Source organism: Tachyglossus aculeatus, chromosome 23 (genome assembly GCF_015852505.1).
Source record: "Tachyglossus aculeatus isolate mTacAcu1 chromosome 23, mTacAcu1.pri, whole genome shotgun sequence".
Lineage (NCBI taxonomy): Eukaryota > Metazoa > Chordata > Mammalia > Monotremata > Tachyglossidae > Tachyglossus > Tachyglossus aculeatus.
This window is the reverse complement of record NC_052088.1, coordinates 21,823,418-21,845,790: the sequence shown is the minus strand read 5'-3', so window position 1 is coordinate 21,845,790 and position 22,373 is coordinate 21,823,418. Positions and strand designations below refer to the sequence as shown.

Here is a 22,373-nt window from a genome sequence, read left to right as displayed (position 1 = left end):
AGCTGACAGTTGGCGGAGCCAGCATTTGAACCCATGACCTCTGACTCCAAAGCCCGGGCTCTTTCCACTCAGCCACGCTGCTTCTCCAAGGGATACAGATATAATAAGTGTGAGCTCGCTGATCCATGACTCTTCAACAAATAATAGGCTTCCTGGAGAACCGTGTTCATCTTCTTCCAATTCAGAATAGGTTTGAGATCTGTCCCTCCCATCTCCTTTTATGATTCGGTCCCCCAGACAGGATCTGATTGATGGACAAATTTGCCTTTTGAGTACTCACCAGTGTGACTGGTGGGAAATCCTGCCTGTTGAGTCCCCGATGCTGGTGCCATAATCACCTCTGGACTGTGAGCTCGCTGTGGGCAGGGAGTATGTCTGATGTTATATTGTACTCTCCCAAGTGAGCCCGCTGTTGGGTAGGGACTGTCTCTATGTGTTGCCAACTTGTACTTCCCAAGCGCTTAGTACAGTGCTCTGCACACAGTAAGCACTCAATAAATACGATTGATTGATTGATTAGTACAGTGCTTTGCATACAGTAAGCGCTCAATAAATATGATTGAATGGATGGTTCTGAACGTGAGAGGGTACGTCAAGTGGGCAGGCACTCGGCACCCATTTTATCTTGCTGATTGTGTCAGCAGCCACTCTTCTTTTCCAGAACTCCTGACTACCTGGATGTGATCACTGGAGTTTGAAGTGGAAGGGAGAGAGGTGTTTTTCTCCCCTTCTTCACCCGGAGAAGTTTCAATACCTTTCTAAGTCCAGTAATAAATCTCAAACAAGTAGGAGGAAAAGCAGAAAGTATTATTTTCTCCAGCAACATTTTTCCTGCTTCCCCACCAATCTCCGTGCAAAAAACCCATGCAGGACCCTGATCCACCTGGCCAAAACCGAATCTTATTAATAACAATAATAGCATTTAATAAGTGCTTACTAGGTGCAAAGCACTGTTCTAAGCGCTGGGGAGGTTACAAGGTGATCAGGTTGTCCCACGGGGGGCTCACAGTCTTAATCCCCATTTTACAGAAGAGGTAACTGAGGCCCAGAGAAGTGAAGTGACTTGCCCAAAGTCACACAGCTGACAATTGGTGGAGCCAGGATTTGAACCCATGACCTCTGATTCCAAAGCCCGTGCTCTTTCCACTGAGCCACGCTGATCATACTAGAGAAAGGGAATGATTGCTTGGAAGAACATCCCCAAAACGGTCAGTCTTCGGGGAATTCTCCAAATATGAGGATCACTGTCCATAAAGTCAAATTGGCTTCATGCTATCCTTCTAAGGGTGTTATGAGTATTGATGAAGAATCCCTGTGGCCCAAAGGAACATAGAGAAGCAGTGTGGCTCAGTGGAAAGAGCACTGGCTTAGGGAGTCAGAGGTCATGGGTTCAAATCCCATCTCTGCTGCTTGTTAGCTGTGTGACTTTGGCCAAATCACTTAACTTCTCTGTGCCTCAGTTACCTCATCTGTAAAATGGGGATTAAGATTGTGAGCCCCACATGGGACAACCTGATCACTTTGTATCCTCCCCAGCACTTAGAACAGTGCTTTGCACATAGTAAGTGCTTAACAAATACCAAAATATTTATTATTATTATTATTATTATTATTATATAAATGCAGTGGTTCCGAGTGGGTGAAAGATCTTTTAGGGCTTTGACACTCAATCCCAGAGATCAGCTCCTCTTTTCCCTGGTTTTTGCTGTGCTCTTAAATCTGTAATGCTTAGAAGTAATGATCCTTTATCATGTTGATTTAATGCAGGAGGAAAGTTTTGGTGCAACCCTCCTAAAAGTAATGGAATTCCCTTACTCTATCCTGGCTATTCTTTGGCTACCTGTGGAAAATTCCCAGGGTGTCTGGATTCAGAAACTAACCCAGTTAGACTTGTGGTACAAAGAAATGTAACCCAAAACATTCTAAAAATAAGTAAATAATGAAAGTCACAGACCAAAACAGGAACAAAAACAGGCAACTCCTTTACAAGTAATGACATTACTGCAATTTCCAGGTCAACAGTATAATCATCTTCATCCTTGCAGCCCCACAGTCTTTACCCTTTACCACTATTCTAGCATAAATTTGGTTATTCAGGCAATTTTTCTTAGGGATCACATTTGGTGAAGACACTCACCAAAGCATCACACCCCAAAGCTGTCCTCCTCTCAATTACTGCAACCACAGACAACAATCATCATTCAACAATCTATTCATCACTTTCCTAGCAAACACATATTTAATACTTGTTCTTGGTGACTAAAGTCAGCGATTTTATCCGTCACTATTGCAAAGTTCCCACCCTTTTTCTCCATGCCACTAATCTACATTTAAATTGCCTGATGATTACTCCTATCATTTCATGCTGCCCACTATGCCATAAACAGTTCCTGGTTTTTAAAGCACAGTATAAAAATAGATACCTTCTGGGTCAGGCTGTGTGTTCAAACATTGGACAAGTTTGTAAAAAAAATCAACACATATTGTCACTTCTTTTCACAACAAATGAGTTCTTCAAATTCTCTCTGTTTTTTTGTCAAGCCTAACCTACTCTGTTTCTCTTTTGTCTCCCAACAACAGTGTGATTTCTAGAAAATGGAACTTCCATAGATTTGTCTGATGTGATACTGTTTGCCCCTGTTTCTTAGTTACTGAACTCTGGCAGACTGTTAAAATATCAGAAAAGCCTTCGAACATATTAAATGATTTCCCCCCCCAATTACAATAATATCTTTTGCTCTAGATTGTCTGTACATTTTCAGGAATGTAGAATGATTTTGACCTCAGAGGAAAGCGGGAAGATGAAAATTTTAAGACCCTTCACTCAGTTGCAAAGGAACTATACACTACTACTGTGCATTATGCTTTTTGTTCAAGGATTTCAAGGATTGTTACAAACAAGTGCCAAACCTACTTAGTCAAGGTGGAAACTGTTGCATGGAAAGCTTTTGAAGGACACAGTTAAGATCGTAAACAAGTCTCTGACAGAGCTTGGCACAGACCTTGACTCCTCACTCTCATCTTCTTGCTCTGATGACACAGAACAGTTTTCCTTCAAAAAGAGTATTGCAAGCTGCTATCCAGTCCAAAAATCAGTCATTTCAATTTCTTCTTCATCAGCTAACAAGTTAAGTCCAGTTCCTTTCCTGATGTCATTTCAATTGATTTTTCTGTTGGACTAGCACTTGGACTCAATTACAAAATAATATGTACTGAGATACATTGAGATAAGTGATAAACTTAGAGATTGGGGAAAATTGTGACTGCATTAGTGGGTTCATTCTTCTACAATGAGTTGTCCAGGTCCATACACTGTTCCATTCCTTCTGGGGGTTTATAGTATGATGGTGATGGAGTTCACACATGCTAGCCAGCTAGAGGGAGAGCCAAGACTGGAATCCAGGTGGTCTGATTCCCAGAGCAGCAGCATCAATCATATTTATTGAGCACTTACTGTGTGCAGAGCACTGTACTAAGCGCTTGGGAAGTACAAGTTGGCAACATATAGAGACAGTCCCTATCCAACAGTGGGCTCACAGTCTAAAAGGGGGAGACAGAGAACAAAACCAAACATACTAACAAAATAAAATAAATGGAATAGATATGTACAAGTAAAATAAATAAATAAATAAAGTAATAAATATGTACAAACATATATACATATATACAGGTGCTGTGGGGAAGGGAAGGAGGTAAGATGGGGGGATGGAGAGGGGGACGAGGGGGAGAGGAAGGAAGGGGCTCAGTCTGGGAAGGCCTCCTGGAGGAGGTGAAAAGCATGTGGGCAGGAGATGTGTCTATCAAGTTTGTTGTATTGTACTCGCCCAAGTCCTTAGGATGGTGCTCTGCACACTCTAAGCACTCAATGAATACCTCTGATTGAGTGACTCTTTGAGCCAACTGAATGAATGAAACCATAAACCTCTTTGCTTTTCTGCAAATCCATTCAGTTTATTTCCATCCTGGTTCTTGTTCTAATAAATAGGTCAAAAAGTCAACTGGCACTAGGAAACCACTGGATCTTTCCTTTTTCATGGCATTTATTAAGTGCTTACTATGTGCAAAGCACTGTTCTAAGCGCTGGGGTGGTTATAAGGTGATCAGGTTGTCCCATTGTCGGGGAGGCTCATAGTCTTAATCCCCATTTTACAGATGAAGGAACTGAGGCACAGAGAAGTTAAGTGGCTTGCCCAAAGTCACACAGCTGAAAAGTGGAGGAGCCGGGATTTGAACCCATGTCCTCTGACTCAAAAGCCTGTGCTCTTTCCACTGAGCCACACTGCTTCTCCTTGCCTCCTAGTTTCCAAAACTAGGGAAAAGATGCTGGGAATGGTTCACTGGGGGAACTTCACATGTGAGAAAAGTTAAGACTTCCAATATGTCTTATATGAATTCAGGTAACAGAGCTCTCCGGGGGCAGCAAACCCATTCATTCATTCAATGGGATTTATTGAGTACTTACTGTGTGCAAAGCACTGCACTAAGCACTTGGGAGAGTACAACGTAACAGCAAACAGACATATTCCTGCCCACAAAGAGTTTGTAATCTAGAGAGGGAGACAGACATTACCATAAATAAATAAATTACAGGTATATACATGTTACTACTATCAATCAATCATATTGATTGAGCACTTACTGTTGCAAAATACTGTACTGAGAGTCAGAAGGACCTGATTTCTAATAACCATTCCCACCGGTCTTTCTGTGAGACCTTGGACAAGTCACTTCACCACTCTGCGCCTCAGTTACCTCATCAGTAAAATGGGGATTGACTGTAAGCCTTAAGCACTTAGTACAGTGCTCTGCACACAGTAAGCTCTCAATACAACTGAATGAATATGTGGGACAGGGACTTAATCAGAGGTATTCATTGAGTGCTTACAGTCAACCTGATTAACTTGTATCTACCCCAGTGCTTAATACAGTGCCTGGAATTTAGGAAGTGCTTAACAAATACTGTAAAAAAAAATACTTCTACTACTACTAGTACTACGAAAAATTGCTGAGTGATTTCCCTCAGGCTGATACATGCCAGGGTAAAGTCTCCAAACTCAACTTTCCAAAAAATACAAGAAAGAAAACCATAAAACTCTGTCGCTGACCATATTGTGACCTGGGAAGACTGAATGTAAGTGGCCCCTCCCTGGGGGAAGACATATTTTTTTTCTTTTGAAGATATTTGTTAAGCACTTACTATATGCCTTGCATTGTACTAAGTGCTTGGGTAGATATTAGCTAATCAGGTCGGGCACAGTCCATTTCCCACATTATAACAATTGCGGTATCTATTATGTGCTTACTATGTTCCAGACACTGAACCAAGCACTGGGGTGGATACAAGCAAAGCAGATTGGATTTCATCCATTCAATCATATTTATTGAGTGCTTACTGTGTGCAGAGCACCGTACTAAGCACTTGGGAAGTACAAGTTGGCAACATATAGAGACAGTCCCTACCCAACAACGGGCTCACAGTCTAGAAGGGGGAGACAGACAACAAAAAAAACCATGTAGACAGGTGTCAAAATCATCAGAACAAATAGAATTAAAGCTATATACACATATGCCATCCCTGTCGCACGTGGAGCTCACAGTTTCAATCCCCATTTTGCAGATGAAGTAACTGAGACCCAGAAAAGTGAAGTGACTTGCCCAAAGTCACACAGCAGACAGTGGAGGAGCCAGGATTAGAGCCCATGATCTTCTGATTCCCAGGCACATGCTCTATTCACTAAGCCAAATTCTGATGAATCCCTTAGGCACTTTATATCACCCTGCTCTCAGCTCCACACCTACATAGATTCTCAGAGCAGGGCTGCTTCCCAGTTGGCAAGCTCGGATTCAGACTGGAAAAGCCTGCTGGAATCAGGGTACAAGTGCCGGAGAATTGGGCAATAATTACCCCACTCAAGAGCACACCTGATCTTGCAACTTTGTGCCCACCTCAAGTTCCAAATATTACTGGCAGTGGATCCCCACTCATTTTGGAATGCTATGAAACATTTCCATCTTTCATTCATTCATTCTTCATTCAATCGTATTTATTGAGCGCTTACTGTGTGCAGAGCACTGTACTAAGCTCTTGGGAAGTACAAGTTGGCAACATATAGAGACGGTCCACCCTACCCAACAGCGGGCTCACAGCCTAGAAGGGGGAGACAGACAACAAAACAAAACATATTAACAAAATAAAATAGAATAAATATGTACAAATAAAAGAGAGTAATAAATGCGTACAAACATATATAGATATATACAGGTGCTGTGGGGAGGGGAAGGAGGTAAGGCGGAGGGGTACAGTCCCAGTTTCCTTTCCTAGTGTAAGATATGCAGATTCCGAGAAGCCAAACATTGGAAAGGGGCAGAAACAAGGAGGTAGGTGAGAGAGAGAAAGAGTCACTTCCACCTAAGACTGTGAGCCCCACATGGGACAATCTGATCACTTTGTATCCCCCAACGCTTAGAACAGTGCTTTGCACATCGTAAGCGCTTAACAAATGCCATCATTATTATTCCACCTATCTACCGTATTATGAATAAAAGGGAATGGGATGTAACTTTAGCAAGAGGGATTCAAACTTGAAAGTAAGAAGAATTTCCTGTCTGAGATTCATTAAACTCGGGAACAAGGGATGCAAGGGCATGCTTAATCTGCTACACGAGTCTTTAAAATTAAGCCGATAGCCTTCTGCCTAGGATGGTGAAATTGGAGTTGATCTACCAATAATAATGATGGTATTTGTTAAGTGTTTACTATGCGCCAAGCACTGTTCTAAGCTCTGAGAAAAATAATGATGGTATGTAGACAAATAATTGCATTTAGAAAAATGGTTTCAATTTCTTAAGGTGAAGTTTGGGGTTGTGGTCTTTTTTGCCTGTTCAGGGGACATGACTGGGTGTTCATTTTACTCAGATTCTGGGTTTGATAGATTTGGGAAATGATGGTACTCTCTCCTGCTGGAGGCTACTCTCATTTCTGACTGCCTTCAAGGGCGCTTACAGGCTACTCTCCAACAGCTTCCCTTTAGACCTCTGCTTCGAGCTAAAAATAGCCTGGGCACGGCGCGTCTGGATCTGGAAACAGGGGCATACACAACCACCACAAACTGTCATTCACCCACCCATTCTCTCTGTCTTTCCGTCTCTCTATTTTTCTCCCTTTCTCTCTGAGTAATGAGATAGTTGAACTTTAGCTTGATACTACTAATGATGGCATTTATTAAGCGCTTTCTGTGTGCAAAGCACTGTTCTAAGTGCTGGGGAGGTTACAAAGTGATCAGGTTGTCCCACGGGGGGCTCACAGTCTTCATCCCCATTTTACAGATGAGGTAACTGAGGCCCAGAGAAGTGAAGTGACTTGCCCAAAGTCACACAGCCGACAATTGGTTGAGCTGCGCTTTGAACCCATGACCTCTGACTCCAGTAGGCTTTCCCTCTCTTGGCTCTACCAGAGCTGACATCAGATTGCTCTGACCACAGGTCTTTACAAGACGATCCCTCAGAAAGACTAAACGGAAAGTGGCAGAGGTTGGACAGATCATTCATTCATTCAATTGTATTTATTGAGCGCTTACTGTGTGCAGAGCACTGTACTAAGCGCTTGGGAAGTCCACGTTGGCAACATATAGAGACGGTCCCTGCCCAACAGCGGGTTCACAGTCTAGAAGGGGGAGACAGACAACAAAACAAAACATATGAACAAAATAAAATAAATAGAATAAATATGTACAAGTAAAATAGAGTAATAAATATGTACAAACATATATACACATTTATAGGTGCTGTGGGGAGGGGAAGGAGGTAAGGCGGGGGGGAGGGGGAGGGGGAGGGGGAGGAGGGGGAGAGGAAGGAGGGGGCTCAGTCTGGAAAGGTCTCAACATGTGAACTGGATTCTGTTTCTGCAGTCTGAGAGTGAGATAGATCAGGGTTCTGAGTATAAATGGTCTTTCCCAGTCTATGTTTCTCTCTCAAAGACCCAGTTGGTTGCTGCAAGGAACGAGCATTGGAAAGGATAGAATTGTAATTCTGAAAAACTGTTACAAGGTCAAGGTTTATTGTCATTAATTATTCAATTCCATGTATTTGTAAGAAGAGGGCTCTTAGAAGTTCATATTTATCGGACGGGGTGAAGAGACAGTGAGAAGCTAATTTGTCTAACCAATCTCTCTGATGAAAAGAAAGCCATTTAAAACAACAACTAAGTGTGTATCTTTGTCTCCCACCTTCTGAAATGGGAACAAATGGGGTTGTTTCTTTGAGAGATCATTTTTCATCTCCAGAAAGTTACTCTAATAATAATAATAATTGTGTTAAGCACTTACTATGTGCCAAGCACTCTACTAAGCACTGGGGTAGATGTAAGATAATTAGGTCAGATGCAGTCCCTGTCCCATGTGGGACTCACAGTCTAATGTGATGTGTCTGTTGTTCATCGTCTGCAATCAAATGCAATGCAATGAAAAAGTCTCCCTAATCTGAAAGGCACACAGAATGTAGAGATTGTTTTAATGTCTTCCTGTGCAGTTTCTCTTACTGGAACCCAAAGAATACCTAACTCTCTTGTTTCTTGGAAAAAGAATAATTCACATGATCATTACAACTTAGCGGATGGGTGTAATAATAATAATAATAATTGTGGTATTTTTTAAGTGCTCACTGTGTGCCAGGCACTGAACTAAGCGCAGGGGTGGATACAAGCAAATCAGGTTAAACACAGTCCCTGTCCCACCTGGGGCTCACAGTCTTAATCCCCATTTTACAGATGAGGTAATGAGGCACAGAAAAGTGAAGTGATTTACCCAAGGTCACACAAGTCAGGCAAGTGGCAGAGTCAGGATTAGAACCCATGACCTTCTGACTTCCCAGGCCCATGCTGTAACCAGTATGCCATGCCGCTTCTCCGTACTAACCGACTAATCCACTGCTTATTGCTTCAAGAAGATGATGCCCTGTATCAGGCAAAATGGTCTCTCACAATGAGAAAGGAAAATCTAGTTCTCTTAGTTGAGTAATGATATCTCGGTGACATTCTCAAAACGAAAGGAAAGCATGATGTTTGACCTAACCATTCTGTTCACAGTAAAAGGGTGTTCTTCATAGCCCCCTGACTGGAGTTTGGAAAAAATATGACAGATGTAAGACAAAGGAATGGGAAATATAACTAGCAGATTTACTAGGAGGTAGCAATGGTAATTTGGCTGGACATCCAACCAGGAAGAGTCGATTTCAACTGCCATCCAAGATGCAAAAATTTAGTTTCAAATTCATCTTGAATAATTTGATGTGACATCCACGAAGAGAAATATAGCATCCATGTAATGCTTTATTAGTATTTTTAAACATGTCTTATTTCTTAGTTTAAGACTATTTCATGTTGGTTTGGAAGACCTAAATTACTTCCTCCTTCTGCACAATTTCACATAAGACTATCAGTGAGATGTCTCTGTTGCCACTGAGAGACTCCCTCAGAAGAATTTAATTAATATAAGCTAGGAATACTTCCTTGACTATCCCACTATCTCTTATAGAGGCTCCCTTTCACGTTTCTTCTCTATTTCTTTTTTTCTTCCCTTCCCTCTTCCCTCACTGTCTTCCTCTCCCTTTCCCTACTCTCTCTTTCCATTTTCTTTTCTCCATCTTTTTCCTTCTTCCCTATCTTTGTGATTCATCCTTCCTTCCTGTTTCTTGTCTGCCTCTCCTCTTTTCTATATTTCTTCCCTTTTTCCTCTCCCTCCTTTGCTTAATTCTCACCCCTACCTCTCCCTAACACCCTTCTCCCTCGTTTTCCCCTCCCTCCCTTCTTTTTCTCCTTCACCTTCTTTTTAACCTCTTTTCTCTCCCTCTTTTCTCTCCCTCTTTTCTCTCCCTCTTTCATCCCCTTCTCTCTTCCTGTTTTTCTAGCTGTACTCCCACTTTCCTCCCTTCGCCTCCTCCTCTCCCTTCCTCCTTCTCTCTCTCTGTCCTCCACTTTCCTACCCTCCATCTCTTACCCTTTCCTCTTTAACCCCATATCCCCTTCTCTTTCCCTCTCCAATTCCCTATCTCTCCAACTCAGTTAGTTGAGGACTCATAGGTATCCCAGACTCCACTCTTTAAGATAATTTTTCCTCTTCTAAAGAGTTATTCACTCTCTAAAACTTCTCTGCCCTCCTCTTTTTTAACATCATTACTCAATTCCATTTTGAGCAAATCCATCTGGTTCTCTACATTTCCACCTCTTTATTTAAGCCACGTTTATTCATCCATTTATCTATTCAGTGATAACGGTGTATTTTATGTTCTAATTGCATGCTAATGGAAATGTTAGAAAATATGTTCCCATAAGAGTTGCCCAAAAGACAGACAATTCTATTTGTATTAAGCTGTAGCACTGTAAAAACAATAAGAAAGGATTCAATGTTGCACTGTAGGCTTCCCAAGACTTTCTCCCTGTAGAAAACGAGGTGTGTCAGGCACTTTGTCACTGACACCAATCTCTAACACCCTTCCTGGAAGTCATCCAAAGCAACATTCTAGGACAGCAGACCCTGGGGATAACTGAAACATGGTGAATGTGATTTCTGTTTCCCTGCTTCCAGACACAACACAGGTACTGTAGATTTCCATTCTACTGACATAAGCAACCATTAGTGATGTTAAACACAAGCAGTCACAAAGGGAACTCAACTACAGAGATGGGGAAAAAAGAGCTTTGAAAATGATACCAAAAAAATCAACCTCTAACACCCCTTCACCTATTTCAAGTTTCTAGCCTCTTGGTGGGGATTTCAAGAGATTTATGAATGCACTTGAGACTGATATATTTATATATGTGCAAATATGTAAATGTTTATTGTAGCAAATAGATATAGATAGCAATTGGTACTTGATATTTGCCTGTATTGCAGGGCTGGCTGTTTTGTCGTTTCTGGACTTAATTTTCCGAGTTTGATATTTTGTACCCAATCTCACAACTCATCACTTAAAGACACACATACATTCTTTTTTCCTAATGGAAACTGCCAATTAAAAACAGCCGACATGGATTTTATTGTCCTTGTCAATCCCCTTTGGTTTTCTCATTATTCAGTTAAATATAACAACAAACTAGTACACATCAGGATTATCACTGGGGAGGTTACAACAGACCTTCACTTGTTTCATGGATTCAGTTTGCTGATTTTTCTGTCTGTCCTCATATATTTATTTTATTTGTCATTCATTCAGTTTAATTGCAACATTCACTTCAAAAGCCTCAGATTTAAAGCCAAAAAAAAAAGCATTTCTGAAAATCCCTTCACTAATTCAGAAATTGCAATAGTCATTTGTGTTTGGACTAATGTCATAAACTAGTAGTCTGGATGTTTAACTAAATATCAGTTGACTGGGTTACAACCTAGTGGTGATTCTGTTCAATTGAAAATCCGGCTCAATTTACCAGTTCCAAAATCACAGTAGGATTCTCACATGGAAGTCAGCTGGGATGAAAATGCTTGTGGGAAAAAAAGTCTGAATTACTATTCTAAATAAATGCTAAATTAACCAGTTACTTTTCTAGCATTAACTCAAAACAGAAAAATCACAACAGTGTTGCTTCCTCAATTATATGCATCTTAACATGAAGCTACGGGCATATATGAGCAAGAAAAATTACTACAGTTACATATATTAATATGTAATTATAGGCATAATAAATAAGAGAAAAATGCTTTTATTTTCGTCAGGGAAAGTCATAATCCAAATGGGGCGGACAAATGAAATCTATTTAAAGTATGCAGTGGATTTTTTTTTAAATGTACTTTCAATATTGAACATTCTTTTTACACAACTGCACTTTTCTTGTTGCTGTTTATGGTAATTCTTTCTACAATAGCCTATACTGTAGACACATACTGGTAATTTTAGAGTGGAAACATATCAATCACAATTTGTACATATAATTTTGGAAGACATAGTGTGGTGTACAGTGTCTCTAAGGAATCTGTTTGTTCTACAAAGAAATGAAATGCAGTACTACAATAAATGTTACTGAATATAATGTCATTGTGTTCTACTCTCCACCCCACTCATTCTACTGAAAACTGAAAGTGAAGAGTATAAATGTGATGCTTCAGAAATATTTTAAAGCACACATCCCAGAGGCTTCCTCTGACTCAAAACCAGAACCAATTTCCCATTTTCTTAGTCCAATATTCCTCTTAAATCTATAAAAAATATTGTGAGAAAACAACAAGATGCACTCCATTCCCTACTCTGGATTATCAGATTCACCATGTAACGGTGACTTCAATTTGTAAGGACACCTTTTAATAAAGTACTAATTGATCCCCTATTAAACCTAAGAGGAAGGAAATTTACTTGTACATTGAAATGGGACACAAAGCATGTTTCCCTTTTTAAAAAGTGGAATACAGGTTTCTCTCATCAATCATGGCTTTCCAAATCTGCACTGAATAGTTTGGCTATCATTTTGCCCTCTATAAAGGCCTGTTTCTGTGGCTTCACATCAGCCCCCATCTATCACTGCAAATTACCTAAGCTCTCACTCCCCACCTTGCAATGTACACAGTGTAGTGCTTAGTGCTATTCAATCTGCTTCATTCTGAGTATACTACTGCTCTTTCTTGATTTTGCCGTCCTCAGCTGTCGCTTCCATGTGAAACCGAAGTGGAAGTTTGTGAAGAACGCAAGGAAAGGGGTGTCTTTGGAAAAGAAAGTTATATTGCTTGTATCTCCTATCACAGGGTATCATTTTGATGTGAACAAGTCTCCAGTAAGCCCAACTGAGGGAAAAAAAAATATGTAAACTCATAACATTGTAAACGTCTCAAGAGAAGAGACTGTGTCTTTTCTAGGGGCTTAGTACAGTGCTTTGCTCACAGTAGGGGCTCCACAAGTACTCTGAATAAAATCTTCCCAATATGATTGAAGCTAATGACTCGCCAACCCATTTCTTGGTATTAAAAGAGCACATTCAATGATTTAATGCAATGACCAATGAGGCTAAACTGTGTTTTATGCTAAGCAATAAACTCTAAATTTTCTGACCCTGCCCTCTACAACCATTTTGGCTATTCAGTTAGAAAGCATACCAGTCCTTCCTGACAATTAATGGATGGAAGGCCAATAGGTGGACACTGAGTCCAAGGACAAGGATATCCTCACTCCTCACTGTCGGAACCTGTTTAATTTCATCACAAAATGTGGTTCCAAAGGTGTGTCCAGTTCAACTGAAGAAATTTGGAAGACTCTGTCTACTTCCAGGGCCGGTAAAGTTCAGCCTATGTTTCTCCACTCCCCAGAAACCTCCAGTGACTGCCCACCCACCTCCACAAATGGAAACTCCTTACCATAGATTTTAACACATTCAATCACCTTGACCCTCCCACCTTACCTCACTGATTTCCTGCTACAATCTGGCACACTCATTTCACTCTCCTAATGCCAAACTGCTTACTGCACCTCCATCTCACCTATCTTGCTGCTGACCCCTCTTCCACATCGTGCCTGGGGCCTGGGACTCCCTTCCTCTTCATATCTGGCACACGATCACTCTCCCCACCTGCAAAGCCTTATTAAAATCACATCTCCTCCAAGAAGTCTTATCTAAGCCCTCATTTCCCTTACTGCTTCTCCCTTCTGCATCTCTCTTGCACTTAGATTTGTATCTCTTATCCACCCTACCTTCAGCTCCAAAGCCCTCATGTACATATCCATAATTCATTTTAATATCAGTCTCACCTTCTAGACTGTGAACTCCTGTGCACAGGGATCACGACTACCAACTCTGTTATCGTGTACTCTCCCAAGTGCTTAGTACAGTGCACTGCACACTGTGAGTTCTCAATAAAAATGATGGATTAATTGGCGCGCATTAGAATTCCCTGTGTTGATTTTGAACAGATTCAGCCTCCAGGGATGGTGGATAAGTTAACCATTACTTTAAGCTCAAATTTTACATTCTTTTTATTTCATTTTCCTAGCCCTGTATCTTAATGAAAGGCACTTCTACAAACTCCAGTACTGAGGAACCATAAATTCCTGGAAATATAGTCACATCTATCGCAAACTAAAGTCACATATTGTTTAACTTAATAAACATTAGACTTTTTTGCACGTATTAAGCATCTTACCAAGAGTTGAGTAGAATTTTCCCTTTGAGCTTGATATCAGGAAATCGACCACACAGGCAAGGATTAAAGAAAAGATTACCACCTCCTTCCACTTTTGCCTATTCCCACCTGGAGCGTGATCCCAGAGAATAGTCTTCTGGTTGCCCAGATTAATCGATGGGGTCCCGTTGCCCAGATTTACTGGCAATGGCCAACGGTTTTGTATGGTCTATGAAAACTATGTAGAAGTTGGCAGTCCAGCAATGAGTCTATCCTAATCAGTGTCAAAGCTCTATTTCTTTTTCACAGTTTGTCATTGTGGAGCATATTCATCATGAGAGTGGCAAACTGTTTTTGTTTCAGGGGAAGGCATAGCATCATCTCATAATCACCTGGGATTCTGGACTGATTTGGAAACCCCCAGACTAGCAATTACTTAATTGTGAAACCAGCCCCTGCTAGCCTCTACTCTACAAAAGAAAACCACTTCAGAAGATGTAACTAGCACCTGTCTGGGAGATGTCCTCAGGTGGTAGTCTTGTTCTCTAACATTTGCACTAGGAGTATCAAGTCAATGGTTGTCCAGCCTTGGCTTGGCTGGACAGGCAAGACACAAGGTCTGATTCTGGACTTTCAGATGAAATGCTTTCTTTACTCCTGGTTGCATCGAGGACGATGCACAAGCAAACACAGAACACTAAAGATTCCTTCAAGTCTACTGAAAGGACAGTCTTTTAGACTGTGAGCCCACTGTTGGGTAAGGACTGTCTCTATATGTTGCCAATTTGTACTTCCCAAGTGCTTAGTACAGTGCTCTGCACATAGTAAGCGCTCAATAAATACGATTGATGATGACAGCAAATAAAAACATTAGCTTGGTAGATTCTGATAGACGGTCACCTCTCATGGAGAAATACTATAACGTAAGGAGTGGTTTGAATTTTCAGATTGTCAGAGAGTTGGAGAAATGAGAGAGGCAGAAGCCACAAATGCAATACCTGGAACCAGCAGAAAAATGAAAACTCTGAACCAGTCTCTGCCCTTGAAAATATTTGTCTAAGTTGGTATGAACTTTCCTGGTGTTGGATTGCCTTTATTGGTCACATGCAATTTGTTGGTCACAAGCAAGAAAAACTACTCTGGTCTTTGAAAGATAGTTATTGCTGCTGCGCTGACATCCCTGGAAAAATCTGAAGGCAGTATGGCTTAGTAGAAAAAACAAGGGATTGGGAGTCATTTTACCACTGGTTTGCTAGGGAAGACACACGGCAGTCAATTAACCTTAGCCTTTGTGATCTAGGGCAATTACTGTGCCTCAGTTTTCTTTCATATGTGAAATAGGAGATTATATATATATAGTTATATATGTAATTATATAATTATAATTATATATATATAATATATATGTGTGTGTGTGTATCCCAATGTGTGTTCAAGTGTGGACACACACACACACATCTCTGAGATTGTCTGATCTGATCTGAGAAGCAGCGTGGCTCAGTGGAAAGAACATGGGCTTGGGAGTCAGAGGTCATGAGTTCGAATCCCCACTCTGCCACTTGTCAGCTGTGTGACCTTGAGCAAGCCACTTAACTTCTCTGTGCCTCAGTTACCTCATCTGTAAAATGGGGATTAAGACTGTGAGCCCCACATGGGACAACCTGATCACTTGTTTCCCCCCCAGCCCTTAGAACAGTGCTTTTCACACAGTAAGCGCCTAACAAATACCGTTATTGTTGATGATTATCTTATATTTAGCCCTGTGCTTAATAAATGCTGTTAAAAAAAATCCATAAAGTAGCAGGATATCTCCCAGATGGGATACTTTTATTTTATAAACACTTCTCTAAGATACTGGGTCTGACATTCAAAAAGGTAGCAGATGAGTCTTAATTAGGCATTGGTTCTTTTAGACCTTGATAAAATGCGAATTTGCTAAATAAAAAACTATTATCTTTATGAGGAAAGAGTGTCCACACCCTCCAAAATGTGTAATTTGCCGCTAAGGAGGAAGCGATTTTCTCACTGGCCAGATCTGGCCAAGATTCTCTGATGTTCTACGCCAAGACTCAAATGTTGACATGTTGAAGGACTTTGAATTCCCTATTGGGTTTCCGTCTGAGAACATTAAATCACTAAGGCAGGAGAAACTAGTACAATATTTATAGCTGTCCTTCATTTGCTAAGATGGCGCTGCTGATGGTGAAATCTTCTCTATGTGTGTGAGTGTGTCCGAAAAGCCTGATGTGTGACAAACTCTTTCTTTCACTTTATGCACATGAAAAGTAATACAGTCATGTAGGGGAAGGATAACTAAATAGTAGTCTATGAGTTACAACTCCTTTCATTATGCTATAATAGTAAGCATTACTGTATCCGTTTGGCATTTTGTTTATATGCCATGATGTAACACTAATGTGATAAGGTACATTAAAAATACACACTAAATAAATGGCAACTTCTTAAAGAAAAAGATATACTGTTGGAGAGAAGCTTCTACCCAGGAGAAGAGAATGTTATTACTGAATAAAAAGCACCTTCACATTCAGGCACACTGTGGTGGAGGGGAAATTAAATGAAGCCATTTTCTAGGATACAGTTTTATTATTTCTGGAGGTGAGTTATAACAGGAAAGACTATTATTACTACTTAGGTGATTGGGGCTTATGTAACATTTCATCGTAAACAGCAGGTACTAGAGAGTAGCAGGATTCAGAGTTCATTATAAGAGGGTCGCTTTCCATTATGAAAATCCATATTGACTTTGTTGTAGCTTGGAACCAAAGTGAAACCAAATACAGATGAGGTAAGACTTCCATCTACAAATGTTTCTTGGTTTTTATAACTTTGCAAGGATAGTATCTTAGCATCCGCTTCAGTTTCATAGCTGAGATTGGGTCAGCGAGGGAAGGGAAAGTGTGTTTTATCAAGGTTAGAGTTTACTCCAAAATGGTAGGGGTCATGCATTTGAACTCAATTAGGATTGTTTGGAGTTCAGGTTCATTTATTTTTGGTATCTGCCACTTTTTCTTTTTTTTTTTTTAAAGACATTACTGTTCCCTTGTGGAAGCTGACTTAGCATTACTTGTGTTGATTAAAGTACTGTAGGAAACTCTTCTGAACTAATTGGAAATGCTGTTAGTTCAGGCAGTCAGAAGTTGGGACAAACAAACAAATCTGGGATTGACTTTGTTGTTTAAAGTTATAACCAACCTTGTTCAACTACCCAGATATTTTAGAAGTATTATCTGAACTAAATGTAATTCAGATACATAATATTGAATAAATGCACCTAAATTGTAAATTAGAGTCCTTTACAACACAAGGGCATTTTTTAGTTGTTTTAAAAAAACAATAATTGTGGCAATTGTTAGGCACTTACTATGTGACATGCACTGTATTAAACACTGGACTAGAGACAGGAAAATCAGATCAGACAGTTTCTGTCCCACACGGGGCAGAGAGAGTACATGTATTTAACCCCCATTTTTCAGATAAGAAAATTGAGTCATAGAGAAGTCAAGTGTCTTGCCTATGGTCAAATAGAAGACAAGTAGCAGAGTCAGGATTAGAACCCAGCTCCCATGACTCTCAGGCCCATTCTCCTTCCACTAGGCTATGCTCCTTCTCTAACCTTTGGAATCACATTTTCAATTGTCTTTGGTCTTTATACATTACCAAGTTGATCTACAAAATCTTCTCCAAATGCAGTCAGGTTCCTATCCTTCCATCTCATCCTTTAATTTACTGGGAAACTAGTGTCCAAATGAATTGTGTGTTTGTTCACTGCCATTATACTTAACTGCAAACTCACAGTGAGCAGGGACTGTTTTGTACAATTTGGCGGTCTCAGAAGCTTCCCAGTAACTCTTATCTAAGGATAAGGATATTTATGTTGATTATAGAGTTGTCTTCCAAAATTACATATCATATATTATATATACTGTTTTAAAATTGTAAACACCTATTTAAATCAAATAAAATTTGAAGTCAGGAGTGATGTTCTAAAAGAAATGTGGTCTCTCATATAATCATCTTGATGTTGGCAAGTTTTATTATTAAGTGCCGTCGAGTCATTTCCAATTCATAGCGACTCCAAGGATACACTTTCTCCAGAATATTCTGTCCTCTGCCATTATCCGCATTCATTCATTCATTCATTCATTCAATCATATTTACTGAACGCAACCTTTCTAACAGCTCTTCTGTTATCGTTGTTATGGTCTCTATCCATCTAGCTGCTGGTCGGTCTCTTCCATGTTTTCCCTGGACTTTTCCTAGGATTAGTGTCTTCTCCAGAGAATTAGTCTTCCTGATTATGTGTCCAAAATATGCTAATCTAAGTCGAGTCATTTGTCCTTCCAAAGACCAAAATAATTTGCTCCAAAATCCATTTGTTTGTACTTTTGGGCAGTTCATGGTATTCACAAAAGCCTTCCCCAATACCACATTTCAAAAGAATCAATGTTCTTTCTATCCTTTTTTTCCCCACTGTCCGGCTTTCGGATCTACACATTGTCATTGGAAACACCATAGAATTGACAATTTGTATTTTTGTGGCAATTGTTACGTCAGCACATTTCATGACTTTTTCCTGGCTCTTCATGGCAAGTCTTCCTAACATTAATATTTGGCGTATTTCTGGATTACTAGTTCCTTTAATTATTTGTTGAAAAATTAAGATACTGTTGATCCCTGAAAAATGTCCTCCATGAGTAGCAGACAAGCCTGAAGTACAAAGGCTCCCAGAAATTCTTCCCTCCCTTACCCTTTCCTGAGAGCTGGGGGAGTAGAGAAGCAGCGTGGCTCAGTGGAAAAAGCCCAGGGTTGGGAATCAGAGGTCATGGGTTCTAATCCTGGCTCTACGACTTGGCAGCTGTGTGACCTTGGGCAAGTTACTTCACTTCTCTGGGCTTCAGTTACCTCAACTGTCAAATGGGGATGAAGACCGTGAGCCCCAAGTGGGACAACTTGATCACCTTGTATCCCCCCTCCAGCGCTTAGAACAGTGCTTCACACATAGTAAGTGCTTAAATACCATTATTATTATTATTACAAGTTGAATTCTATGAGTGACGATGTGTAAAAATCACGTAAGCAGCAGCATGGCTTAGTGGATAGAGCACAGGGCTGGGAGTCGGAAGGACCTGGGTTCTAATCCTGGCTCGGCCTCGTGTCTGCTGTTAGACCTTGGGCAAGTCACTTCACTTCTCTGGGTCTCAATGACCTCATCTGTAAAATGGGAATTAAGGATGAACTCGATGTGGGACAGGGACTGTGTTCAAACTTGTATCTGCCCCTGTGCTTAGAACAGCGCTTGGCACATAGTAAATGTTTTACAAGTACTATAATTATTATATTGTTATTATTAAAAATGTGGCAGGTCAGCATGCCTGTCAATTTAAGATTGTATGTGTGGGTGGGTTTCTCCCGGACCCTGGGGATGGTTATGCTGCTCAGCTGTCAGTGTCTCCTTCCTCTCCACTTGGACAACTCCTGGATGGCCACCCTTACCAGCTAGAAAACAGTGACTCCAAGAGGCTCTCCAAAGGGCACTCGGCCATTCGACTGAACAGTCCAGCACCTAGGATTCTTTCCCTGGCCCAGCTGTCATTTCAGCCAGTAGCACTGTTTTTATTATGGTATTTATGAAATGCTCATCATGAGCCAAGCTTCCTGGTGGATACAAGACACAGTTCCCATCCCACTTGATCACCATCAAAGAGATAGGCAGAGCAGGCATTATTACCTCCATTTTGCAGATGAGGAAATTGAGTCTCAGAAAGGTTAAATGACCCGCGCAAGGTCTTAGAGCAGCATAGTTGATATTAGAACCTAAGGCTCAAGGTTTCCAATCCCAGGCACTTGCCACTGGACCCCGATGCCTCCACCCTATTCCTAGGGCCTACTCAGACTGGGGGCTCACTGTGGGCAGGGAATGCGTCTACCATGTCTGTTGTACTGTACTCTCCCAAGTGCTTAGTACAGTGCTCTGCACACGGTAAGCCCTCAATAAATATGATTCACTGATCAGTGCTGCTAGCATGTAGCCTGCAGCTCGCAAACCTTAAGGAACTACTCATCCCTAAGTGATCAATTTACACTTCCCCTCCTCTCCATCCCCCCCGCCTTACCTCCTTCCCCTCCCCACAGCACCCGTATATATGTTTGTACGTATTTATTACTCTATTTATTTATTTATTTTATTTGTACATATTTATTCGGTTTATTTTATTCTGTTAATATGTTTTGTTTTGTTCTCTGTCTCCCCCTTCTAGACTGTGAGCCCACTGTTGGGTAGGGACCGTCTCTATATGTTGCCAGCTTGTACTTCCCAAGCGCTTAGTACAGTGCTCTGCACACAGTAAGCGCTCAATAAATGCGATTGAATGAATGAATCAAGAAGTGAACTCTCAATTTCCAGGATTAGACTGCTGGCTGCTTCACAGATTTACTAGTTCCTTTACCTGTCTGTTTCCCTTAGTTTATCGCTTATGAAATAGAGCACAGAGTGGGGAGAAGTAACTAAACAAAACAGCAAAACAAAACTGATGTTGCATAAATACAGAATAACCCAGTGAACATTTTGATATTGACAAAAGCAGTTCGGTGATCTTTCTTTTTTTACTATAAATAGTTATCTCCTTTGGCCCTCAACTCCCTTTCCTTCACGTGCCCTGATACTGCACTCAGCAGTTTTCTGGATACACCAACTCAAATACATCATGGGCATCTCTTTAGATCCTAATTTCATTGACTGTGGGACGAGTCGGGTAAAATTTGTCAAGCCCAATGAGGGAATCTGTGGATGTGTGTTTATCTGTCTGGTGCAATAGTGTGTGTATGTGAAATACCTCAGCTCTCAGTGCATGCCTACTGTCAGAATCCATTGACAACGCTCTTAATCACCAGGTTCTCTGCATTTCAGTGCTTCGCTCCCTCTCTCTGGTATTTTTAATATATCTTGCTCCTGCTTTCAACTCATCCACAAAGCTGTCAATTTTCTGATATGCTCCCCTCTCTCCATATGTCTACATTTCTGATGGTATCTGGATAACTCAAACAAAATATAAAGCTACTGTCCTAAATGCAGAGAGTGCTTTTTTAGCTTAGCCACCCCAGTTATATACATTTTTTATTTTTATTTTTTCCTCCAAATGTTACATTACTGTAATTAACACTGCTGGCTCCTGAAAGACAATGTGACTGAATTAGAAAAAAAAAGAAATGGAAACACCTCAAGACTTGTGTGATTTGGACTGTGGATCATTTACACTTGTCATTAAATGGGAACGCCGCTCTAGCTCTTCCTTTCTTTTAGCCAGCCATCTGGCCTCTTATAAGGAATCTGAGTGACAGGAACGTATTCCTTTGTCTTCGGTTATGTCATCAACTTTCAGCGGCCCCTTTCAAAAGGCAATGATCACTGTCCTTTTAATAAAATAAGACTGTTCACCTTCTCTCTAAATTTGCTCCAGTCCAGTCTCTCTAGTCTCCCTGTCAAATCATCTCCCTTAGCTCCTCCATTTTGTTGGAGTTGCCCCTCTTCCAGCTTTACCACACCAAAATATAGAATATTGCTCTGCCTTCCACAAAAACATGGCCTATGTTACCAGAACCGACTCTGGGGGTCTCCAGTAGCTGAGAACATCCAGAGCACATGAAGTTTACACTGGATTCCTCTGAGAATGCCTTCCACCCTTCCCCCTGAAAAAAAAAAAAAGGTCAACCCACTATCACAGCCATGAGGAAATGCACTTGTAGAGATCGTAAACTCTTTGAGGTTAGACATCATGTCTACTAACTCTGCTCCCCAAGCTCATACACTGGTCTGCGGATGGGAGGGGCTCAATAAATACTGGGATTAAAAACACTTTTGAAAGAATTCTTGTTTAAACTAAAACCGAATATACCTCTTCTACTGCTTGACACACCATTTCTTGTGATGAGTGTGAACTGGTTAATCCCAGGACTCCTCTAATGAGCACAGTAGGCTGTTCAGGGCAAAGCCTCTAAAATTAGGATTGTTACAAAAGATTACTGTATGAATCCTTTTTTTTATTTTTATTTTTTGGATCTGATAGGATGACACCTTGAGTGTTTTGTGTGTGGTTTTTTTTTTTTGAGAGGGTTGAATTTCAAAGCTACATTTTTCTCTACAGCCATTCAATCAATCAATCCATGGTATTCATTGAGCACTTACTGTGAGCAGAACACTGGGCTAAGTGCTTGAGAGTTTATACTAGACATTCAACTCCAAACAGTCAGTTCCAACTGAAG

The 22,373-nt window shown here is 40.7% G+C and overlaps 1 long non-coding RNA gene and 1 other non-coding gene across 2 annotated transcripts in view; both read left to right on the top strand.

Annotated features, from left to right (window-relative positions):
* The window catches only part of LOC119944516, a 37,052-nt gene that overhangs the window by 1,566 nt on the left and 13,113 nt on the right, over nt 1–22,373 (top strand). The gene's annotated exons all lie outside the window — the stretch shown is intronic.
* On the top strand, nt 1,337–1,409 carry TRNAP-AGG. The gene has a single exon. It is a non-coding gene; the product is annotated as a tRNA-Pro (tRNA).